The 10,144-nt window shown below is 39.0% G+C and overlaps 1 long non-coding RNA gene across 1 annotated transcript; it reads left to right on the top strand.

The window, feature by feature from the left end:
• Positions 1–7,119: 7,119 nt before the first annotated feature.
• Positions 7,120–9,889, top strand: LOC112545240 (uncharacterized). The gene is made up of 2 exons (XR_003088700.2): positions 7,120–7,997; positions 9,374–9,889. It is a non-coding gene; the product is annotated as an uncharacterized LOC112545240 (long non-coding RNA).
• Positions 9,890–10,144: the final 255 nt, after the last annotated feature.

The following is a 10,144-nucleotide window of genomic DNA, read 5'->3' as shown; positions in this document are numbered from 1 at the left end:
AGGCTTGTCCCGGGTGCCTGCAGCTTTAAGAGGTGCCAGGAGACAGGAACTATAGAGCTGTGCTTACTATGGACAGAGTGTCCAGCAGGGCACCTGTGCTTTTTCCTGGAGGCCTCTTCTTTCTAATGTAATGCCTGTTCCACGTCCACACATGCCTTTTTCTGAAAGAGCTCTTTCAGAAAAGGCATTCTTCCTCATTGAATGAGGTTTACCAATGTCAGAAAAAACCCAAAAGAACCAATGTCAAAAGAACACGATTGCAGTGTGGACATAGGTGAAATTTTGGGGGGGAAACGGTTGGTTTTCTGAAAAAAAATCCTGTAGCCTAGATGCACCCTTAGAAAGGAGGCAGGCCTATGGCATAACCAGTCAGTGAAGCAGGCTAAGATACAGCTTGCTAAGGTATGTATACGTACTTAGCACACTGGGGCCCTGATGTTACTGTAAAACAAGTAATATTAATCTATCCACCAGATTGATTAATCACTGTAAGAACTGTAATCTGCCCAGTACATTGAATAGTACCTTACTTGGCCAATAACCACTATGAACTATAGTAGAGGAAAATAAGTCAGCTACAAGAACAACTTGGCAATGGCCTCCTGTTTCAGTAATGAATTCTTCAAAGCTTTTAAATGAATGCCTCATACTTCAAATTATACTCTATAAAGAAAGACTTAATAGAAATGATATGTGTCCCAGTCTGCTCTGTTCTTGTGAATTGGCATTGATTCAGCTCTGTAAGAATATGCTGTAACCAGAAGACACATGCAAAGGAAGAGGGAGGTCAGCCATCACAACTGGATAATGAGAGCATTTTATGCAGCCATTGTTATCACAGCACTGAGCTGAAAGCCAGAACAATAAGTCTGATGTAGAACAGGAAAAAGGAAACTTAGAATACAGGAAAAACATCTGTCTGGGAGAAAACAAGATACATATTAGTGAAGCAAAGGGGTAAACACAGGATTAACCCCCGAAAATGTGATTGTTAGCAATTATCCCTCACTGTAAGATGTGTGTCTTACTGAAAGGTTAATCACAAATATATATGCTGTGTCTGTGAGCTACTGCTCTGTTACTTTTTCCCCAGCTAATTTCTGGAACACTTCTGGTGTTGACTAACATTATCCTTCCAACTGGTTTTGTCTTTGCATTATGCAAGTCGTTTTAGAATTCTTAGGCACCCTCATCAAGTACTATTGCCTTCACAGTTAGATACAATTAGGCAAAATATCTCCTTAGAAAGCAGTGTCGCAATAAAAAATGTGTAGCTAACAGCAGTTTTCACAAAGTGTTTTTATGGGCGACACATCTATTAAATTTTGATTTCTGGGCTCTGCACTCCCTTAACACCAGCCAAATTATGGCTTCATTTTCACAAGCCCAAACTGCATCTTTTTTTAAATGCCACAAATTAAAACACTTGGGGAATTAACTTTTGTTATTAATCATGGCTGTGCATTTCTATTGGCTATAAGGAAAGAAGCACGTGTTGTCTTTGTCCTGGCAAAATGTTCTGAAAAGGCTCATCACCATTGTGAGAATGCTTGCTACCCAAAACCTAGCACTGTGTGGCACTTCAGATCAGCTGTATGTGCCAAACAATGGAAACTTCCTTAAAATTGTGGAAATGATGGCTGAGTTTGATGCTGTACTCTAGGAGCATCTAAGAGGAGTCACCCTGTCTGGTTACCCTAGTTATAAACCTAAATTCTTGTGGGGGAAGAGGAAGTTCACAATTTGGGCTCCTGACAGTTCCTCTATACTCCACCAAATATATGTAAGTATATTTTCAGACTTGTCATATTTCATAATTTCCTAACTCTATAGTTAACATCTGCTGCTTATACCAATAACAAAATAATGAGTATTATATGTATTCCTACTTACTGTGGTAACAATGTTGCTTGCTCAGTTGAAAGAGCAGGCACTATATCGAAGGTTGCTATCACTTTCTTACTGACTTTAGCAAGCTTGTATTTTTCACTTCTTACCATGACAATAGAGAATTATGGGAGTTTGGTTCATGAACAAGCTATAGGCATCATCGAAGTCTGGTTTAGAAGTCAAAGCCTTGACTTACTGGGTTTATAAGAAATGCCCAGTACACAATAAAATTAGTTGCACAAATTGCATTGCTCCCTTCATGCTGATTACATTCTTTGAAGACATGGAACACCCTTAGATTCTTTCAAGTCATGTGACCAAAACACATACCAACCAGACATAATTATTTTATATCTTGTAAATGTCTAGACCTGAACATTTCAAAAGGAATTGCAGCTCAAACATTTGAATGCCACTATGTTCACCTAAGATCTGTCCACATACTGTTGTCTATCTACTTTGTTAGGGGTATAGTGCATATTTATTATCACAAGTTTACAAACTGTTTTGAGCATGGAAAAGGTATGTACTTCTGAAGCACAATCATTATTACTACTGATAGAGAATTATATTCTTCCTTTTGATTTTCTTTGCTATTCAGCTATTAGGATGTAGATATTCAGGTCTGCCTATAAAGGCCTGTACTTTAAAAATTTAGGTGTATTCTTATTATTTAGCTAGATACAGGTTTATAAACACAAAGAACCAATATCACAGTCTTCTTGTGCATGGGTTTTCTCTCACTGTAACAGTCTGAAGCCTTGTTCTTATGCTAAGGCCTTGCTTTGGCTAAGCAACAGGAGCAGTCATAAGCTGGAAAATGCATGGTCATGTCCTCTCACACTAAAATATTGCAATTTTGGGCTGTTAGAAAGGCAATCAAATATATCACCTCCAGATAAACGAAAGAGCCTAGAAGACTTAAAGAAAACTTAGCTTGATAGTTTTCTGTATGACAAGGTCCCACTTATCAATAGCTGGGGTTGTGAAATCCCCATTTCTTTATTGTTTTGTCATTGGCGAGGTCTGTGCTAAAGGGATTTTTTTTTGGAAGAGGTTTTTCCACCATTCGGCCCTGTCTAGATGGGACCAAATGGCAGAAAAGCCTCCTCTTTCAGAGAAGCCCCTATGCCTTGTAGAACAGGGTATATAGGGCTCCCTGAAAGAGTGAATTTGCTCTTCCACAAAAAAAAAGTGGAAGAGCAAGTGTGCCTTGGATGTGGTGGTGTTTTTCTGGGATACCTCTGGTATCCCGGAAAACCTCCGCAGTGTAGACATTCCCATTATGGTCCCACTTCTCTAGTGTTTATCTGAATAGTCTCTGGTTCTTTGATTGTTTCTGTCTGCTGTAGAAATAATTTTACTGGGTGTAAACTAATCCAGGTTGTGGGATAATCATGTTACAATATGCTAGGATTGGTTAGTTAAATTTCAGTAAAATGATTGGTTAAAGTATATCTGAGAATGTTACTATATAAATTGGAGGCAAGCAGAAAGTAAGCAAGAAACAAAGGAAAGGGGGAGCAAGGGAAAAAAGGAAACTAGATTCACGCTTGCTGGAAGCCAACCCCAGTAAACACTGAATTGTTTGCATCTCTGGACTTCAGGTATTGCTGTTCTCTAGTCACGTGGGAAGGACTACGGAAATGGATGGGGTGGGTGAAGGGATAAGCCCTCTAACATCAGTCTCTATTCTTAAAGTGGAAACTACAAAATGACCTGTCAATATTTTCAATATGTAGGACAATTAACTTTTTTCCAAAGAAGCTGAAAACCCAGAGAACGTAAGTATTTTTTAGCTTAGGAAGAAACGTCTGCATTTGATGTTTGAATGAATTTCTCCAGAGTGATTGAAAGTAATTAATTTGCAGTTCACTTTGCAATGTATTAGAGTCTGCATGGGAATAGCAAAATATCTTTCTATAAATGGTAAAAATACAGCTGTGCAGAGTCTTAGTCTTTTACATTGGCACATATTGGTGGGGGAGACTTGTCAGTCATTAGAGAAAATATTTTGGTTAGGAATAAACCAGTTCAGAGTGTTCATGAAGTACTGAATGCAGAAGAAATTCCATGGATAATGTTATATCTATAAGCTGATCTGCTTTCTCTCCCTTGAATGAAAATATAGATGTCAGATATCAACCATAATTTATGGGTAATTTACCAGCCTTGGCTTTGTTCCTAATGCAAACTCTACAGTGTGTTCATCCGAGTTCAAAGATCTGAAAGAAACTATAGATCTCCTTTTGCCAAAGCAGGGAGCAGGGAGTTGAGCTGCACCCAGAGGAAGCTGGCATCTATGGTACCAAGGGAACTAGCACCTAGAATAGGATGATTTACTTCCATCAACTACTGAACCCTAGCCTCATTGCATCACTTCATCTCTGTAGCTCACTGTGAGGGTGCATTGCTGTTTTAAACTGGGCCACAGCATGCTGAAACTTCTGAGGGAATTCTGCACCAAACAATTCAAAATTCTGCAGAATTCTAGATATTTAATTTGCCAAAAGTGATGAACGTGTCACTAAATGCTGAACCATGTAAATGCTGTTATTGGCACTTTTGCTGACAAAATATTTCCATCCCCTATAAGCATGGTTTGCCTTGCTACCGCGCCTGCTTGCAACAAGCTGTTTATTCTGCTGCTTGCCAAGGTAAAACATTTTTCTTTCATGTGGGAGGGAACATTTAAACACCTGTGAATAACAAAAGTTTTGTCCTTCAATTGGCATGTAAACAACGCCTGACATAGACACACTTTTGAGTTACCCAGAGCTGTTCTTCGGGACTGGGAAATAAGCTCCCACCATCATAGCAAAATGTGAAGAGGAATAGATTGTTTAGCATTGGTGGTTAGGGACCATTAATGGCAGTGGGGACTGTTAACACCTCTGCTGACATAGGACAAAAAGGGGAGTCAATTGGTTACAGACTGTTACAATAAGCCATAAATCCAGTGTTGCTTGTCTTTAGTGTCTAGCAGAATTATGAATTTAAGATCCCAGGGGATCCTGTTGTTAGTGTTAGTGACCCTTACTTTAAGTTCTGCAAAAGCAAGCCTTTTCACAATCTAACTCTAGTAAAAATAGTTTTGTTTTCCTGTAAAACAAATGGAAACAATTTCCTAGAAAGGCAGATAAACATCCCCCTAAAGTGTTTGCAAACCAAAGCCCTGAAACAAACACATATACACAAGTGACTTTATGTATTTGAATGTATCCATTTTACCATCTTCAGTGGAACTACTGAAGTGTGTAAGGGTTTGGAGGATTGTAACATAAAACTGATTTGTGCGGTATATTAGAAATTGAAAGTGGAACTAACTAGAAAATTACTATAAACAAAAATTAAATTAAATGGTCTATTTTTAGTGCCCAAGCAGTCAAATACAAAAAATAAACAAAAAGCATCATTAATGAAAAGTGAACCTTAGCACACATTTTAGAAACAGTGTGCACAAAAATACTTATATGTAATTTACATGCACAGTAATCATGAGAGCACATGCAAATCAGGAAATGGGCAAAAATTATCTGTTTTATGGGCATACTAAGTGCACTTCCATTTCTGCATATTTGTAAAAATAATCTGTGCCTTGATTATCAGATGTAGTAATTTAAAGTGCAATTGGTAACAGAGATAATTATATCTGTATGCTTTTTGAAAAGTAATTTTTGCCTTAACATTATCCATTGAAAATGAACTAAACTAGAGACAAGCATGTTGCACTAAATAGCATTTCCCTGCTCCTAGAATTTTTATACTCTTGTGAAATGATTCATATAAAATATTTTGAGCTATAATTTATTATAATGCACATACAAAAGCTAATTAATCCAATATGGCCCAATATATGCATTACAAATGTACAATATTAGCATTATCCAGTTGTTTGTTGGTCCAATAATGTTTATAGTTGTGATGTAGTCCTAAAAATAAATTAAATTATTGAAATGATTGTTGATTAGAACAATTATATGTACACTGGCATCTTCATTTTTTAATGTGAGTTGGGAAATCTTTATTAAAATTTTACTCACCTTAAACTGGCACTGCTCTCTTTACCTGTAAGTTATTTTTCTATATTTATATAAATTGTAATTTTAGAAGTAACAGGCAGCATTTAAAGTCTATTTATTTAAAAAAAAACCACAAAAACACTACCATGCTTTTATGTTGTTTTATTCAGTATGTGTCTCATTTGCCCAGGCAATTATATTTAACAAAATGTTGTTTTTGTTAGTACATTTGTTGTAGCAAAACTCTCAGGGTATGTCTACCCAGCAAAGTTATTTTGAAATAACAGCTGTTATTTTGAAATAACTGTACTAGCATCTACACAAGCCAACCGCTATTTCGAAATTAATTCGACAGTTGGGTCGGCGAAACCCCCAACCCTGAGCCCTGAGCTTCTCCTCCCCCTTCCTCCCCTTGCCTCCCCCTGCCAGCTCCCTCCTCCCAGGTTTCCTCCTCCCCTCGCCTACCCTCCCTCCTCCCCTCTCCCACCTTCTTTCCCCAGTCTCACCTCAGTTTCACTCCCCCCACCTCCCCCCCACACACAGTTTTGTTCAATAAAGAGACTTTGTTGTAATGAACACGTCTTTTATTGTACAGCAGGGGGAGGGGTTAGTGGAAGGATGTGAGGGAGGAATGAGGCACAAGCCCCCAGTGGGACACACCAGGGAGACTGTTACTGCCTGCAGAATGTGCTGCCAGGCTCGCAGCAACACGTCCAAGAGAAGAACTAGATTGCCCAAGGGAGGCTCCAGATCCATGATGCAGAGTCCTGTGGTGTCCTGAGTGAGGGCAACCAGAGCACACAGAGACAAAATGCTTTGCTGTCCCTCAGCGAGGTAGGCAAGCAAGTAGGGAAACCTGAGAAGTGGCTGTCTGGGGGGGTCCCTTTAAGCACAGGCCTCAGATAACCCAAGGTAACTCCTGACCTGATGCCCTGCCAGAACCAGTTCCGTCCAGTCTTAAATGTGATTCAGTGTCCAATCAGTGTGGATACACTATTTCAAAATAGCAAAACGCTATTTCGAAATGCATTTTATGTCTAGATGCGTTATTTCGAAATAACACTGTAGTGTAGAAGTGTAGACATACCCTCAGTAATGCAAACAGGATACAAATGAAGGCATGTATTTATTGCTCAAGAAGGTATCATTTGATTAAATAATGGATTTTGGTTGGCTTGTGAAGCTTTACACAAAACACAGTATCTGATGTCTGATTGATGGCTAAAGTTTTCAAAATGCAGGTTATAATTACAAATGTAACCACTAGTTCATAAAATTATTCAGTTGTTGCAAGCTTCAGTAATTGGACTGATAGAATTCCCAATTGAAAAATATTGTGATTAAAATGAATAAAGGGTTGGATTATAGATATTTATTCTGTGAAGATTGCCAACTGAGACAAGCAAACTGTTTGTTTCATTTTCCACTCCATGTTAAAATAGAATTGATTCTTTTAATGAATTCCAAATGTTGTAGTCATTCCAAATAAATAGCCTGAGTTTTAATAACTACAGAAGGCCAGCTCCCCAGCTCTTCTTTAAATCCCTATTGTATCACTCAAGAAAAACAAAAGGGACTTCAAGCACTTTCTGTGAGTTCACTAGCTTATTTTCTTTCCCATGTGCATCTGCTAACTATTCACTGAAATCAATGCAGAGGTCTCTGTGAGGTCACTAGCTTGTCAATTATAGTGTGTTGAGTTCATATAAATGTACAGGCCTTGGAGTGTTACCAGCTCAGGACCTTTAGCTTGTTGGGGTTAAGTCAAACCTGAACACATTCTAGAATTCTAGACTGGTGCCAAGGCAACAGTCCTTTATGATTCAGGACCTCTAGGTTTCAGGGCTTATGACCAACTACAGGCATCTGAGGTTATTTGTTCATCAAATGTAGCATACTGGATTGATATCAGAGACGTCAGAATGGATTGCTGTGAGGTTACTGGCTCAATACATTCAACATACTGGGCTGATAATAGCCCTGACACAGAGTTCCTGCTTCAAATGGAACTTAGTCAGGATGCTAGCTCAGTACCTCCTTATTCCTAGGATGATGTCTTTGGCACAGCACCTGTGCCTTGCTAGGGTAATGTGAAGAGGTTGGCACTTATCAAAGCTCAAGTCTCTTTAACGTTTGCTAGATCAGCTCTGGGCTCATGTTAAACCTCAGCCTTTTGTGAGGTCTCTAGTGCAGGCCTTTGTGAGGTTACTGGCTCAGTAGCTGTTGCTCTCAAGTTGAAGGTCTTTAAACTGCAAAGGTTTTTTTTTTTCTATGAAAGCCAGAGAAACACTATTGAGGGGGGGGGGGAAAGGTTTGTGCAGGAAAGTTGGCTGAGGACTCCCATCTTTTTTCTGAAGAAATTGAACCTGGGCTGCCCTCAGAGAATGTGACACTAATATAGGTCTGTTTGGAAGTTGGACAGGAAACTATGAGGGAGACGAGAACGTGGGAAGGAGGAAACATATTGCCGGGAGTTTGAGGATAATGGGAAAACAGAAGGAAGGTCGAGGGAGGTGTGAAAATAAATAAAATATATCAACCAAACTGAGCATGTTCCAACTAAGACCGACAGTAAATGAAACACGTACACAAAGATATCGAGGATTAATGTTGGGGGAGATGACCTGCTTCTTAAGACTTTCTACTCACATAGCTATTTATTAATAATTTCAAAAGTTTCTCCTGCAGTGCCCTGTTTTGGTTATTGGGGTGGATCTGCTATTTAGAGCAGCAATTCTCAATGGGTTGGGTAACCCATTTGAATATTAAGTGGAAAAGTCCATAAACATTTCCAGTGCAAAATGATTGACTTGATTGTCCTCTCAGTTATACCAGTGTGAATTGCAAATTAGTTCAATAGATAATAGAGAATCTAATCTATTATTTTCAAATTGTAACTCCTCCTATTGAACGACTGGTCATTCTAGTGAAAAAAGTACAATACTAGAAATATAGTGGGTTAACTTCTTGCTTGCCTGAAGTGGAAAGGGAGATTTGACACAATTTATTCAAATCATGGATTTTGTTTTAGTCTTTGGAGAATTATTTCACAAATATGTTATGCCTCTAAGATCATAGTGTCAATTCAACCAACAAGCTCAGGAAATCCCACCAAATATAGGTATCCTGAATAAATCCACAGTTTAAATGAAATCACCCAAACATTTTAAAAATTAATCCAACAATGCAAGGGTAATATACAGAGAAAAAAATCCATAGTTTCATAGTTGGCTGCAACCATTGGGTTTTTTTCTTCTTGTTATATTACCATTTCAACAGAGAGAGCTGTTATACTTCCATATAAGGTTAAACCTTGAGGCTTTGTCCTTATATAGTCATTTCAATTGATAATGCTATTTAAAAGCATGATCAGGACAACTGGTTTTTTCCTTATATGGACACTTTGCTATACAGTCAAATTGATGCCCATATCTGAAGGAGCCCATTATGCTTCATCACAGGTGAGTGACATGGGTGGATTTTGCCATCGTTATCAGTCCCTCTATATAAAGGCCAGAGCAGCCAACTCAACCCACAAGCAAAGGAAATCCCACCAGACAGGTTGGCTGCCTCCTAGGGGAGGTGGTGCTCCAGCTGCGGAGATCTTGAAAGCCAAAACCTTCTCCGGAAATGGCAAGATACAGACGCAGCAGGAGCAGGAGCAGGAGCCGTCGCAGAAGGCGGCGAAGGGGCGGTCGTGGGGGTCGACATCATCGAAGGAGGAGAAGGAGAAGACATGGCCGAAGGAGGAGAGGTCGTAGACGTAGATCTCATAGGAGAAGGAGGAGAAGGAGGAGACATTAATTTCCTGATTTCTGCCATTCTCCTTTGCAAGTCATCAACCCACCACTCTGCAACTTCTGCTATGGCAAAAAGAAACAGCCCTTCAATTACAACACCCTGCGATGACTTCCTAAGATGCCAGGAGCCTGCTACCATTTGAACAATACCACCTGCCAATAAACTTTGAAATTTCATTTCTCGGTTTCATTGGATCTTTGTATAGGTTTAGAAATATTGACTATATTTATGAAGTTTACAGTTTATTCCTAGACCTCTCAGTTAGAGGTTATTTCCTGAAAGGATTAGGATTCTCTGGTCTTAATTCTGCACCGAATTTCTATCATTCATGTACCTCCTACCCCTTTTCTCTTTTCATATCGAAGTTTTTCTGCCTTTGTTCATTTTTTCACCTATCTCTAAAATCCCAAGTGAGATAAGCTGCCCAGAAT

This window comes from Pelodiscus sinensis, chromosome 5 (assembly GCF_049634645.1).
Source record: "Pelodiscus sinensis isolate JC-2024 chromosome 5, ASM4963464v1, whole genome shotgun sequence".
NCBI lineage: Eukaryota > Metazoa > Chordata > Testudines > Trionychidae > Pelodiscus > Pelodiscus sinensis.
This window is presented reverse-complemented; position numbering and strand designations above follow the sequence as displayed.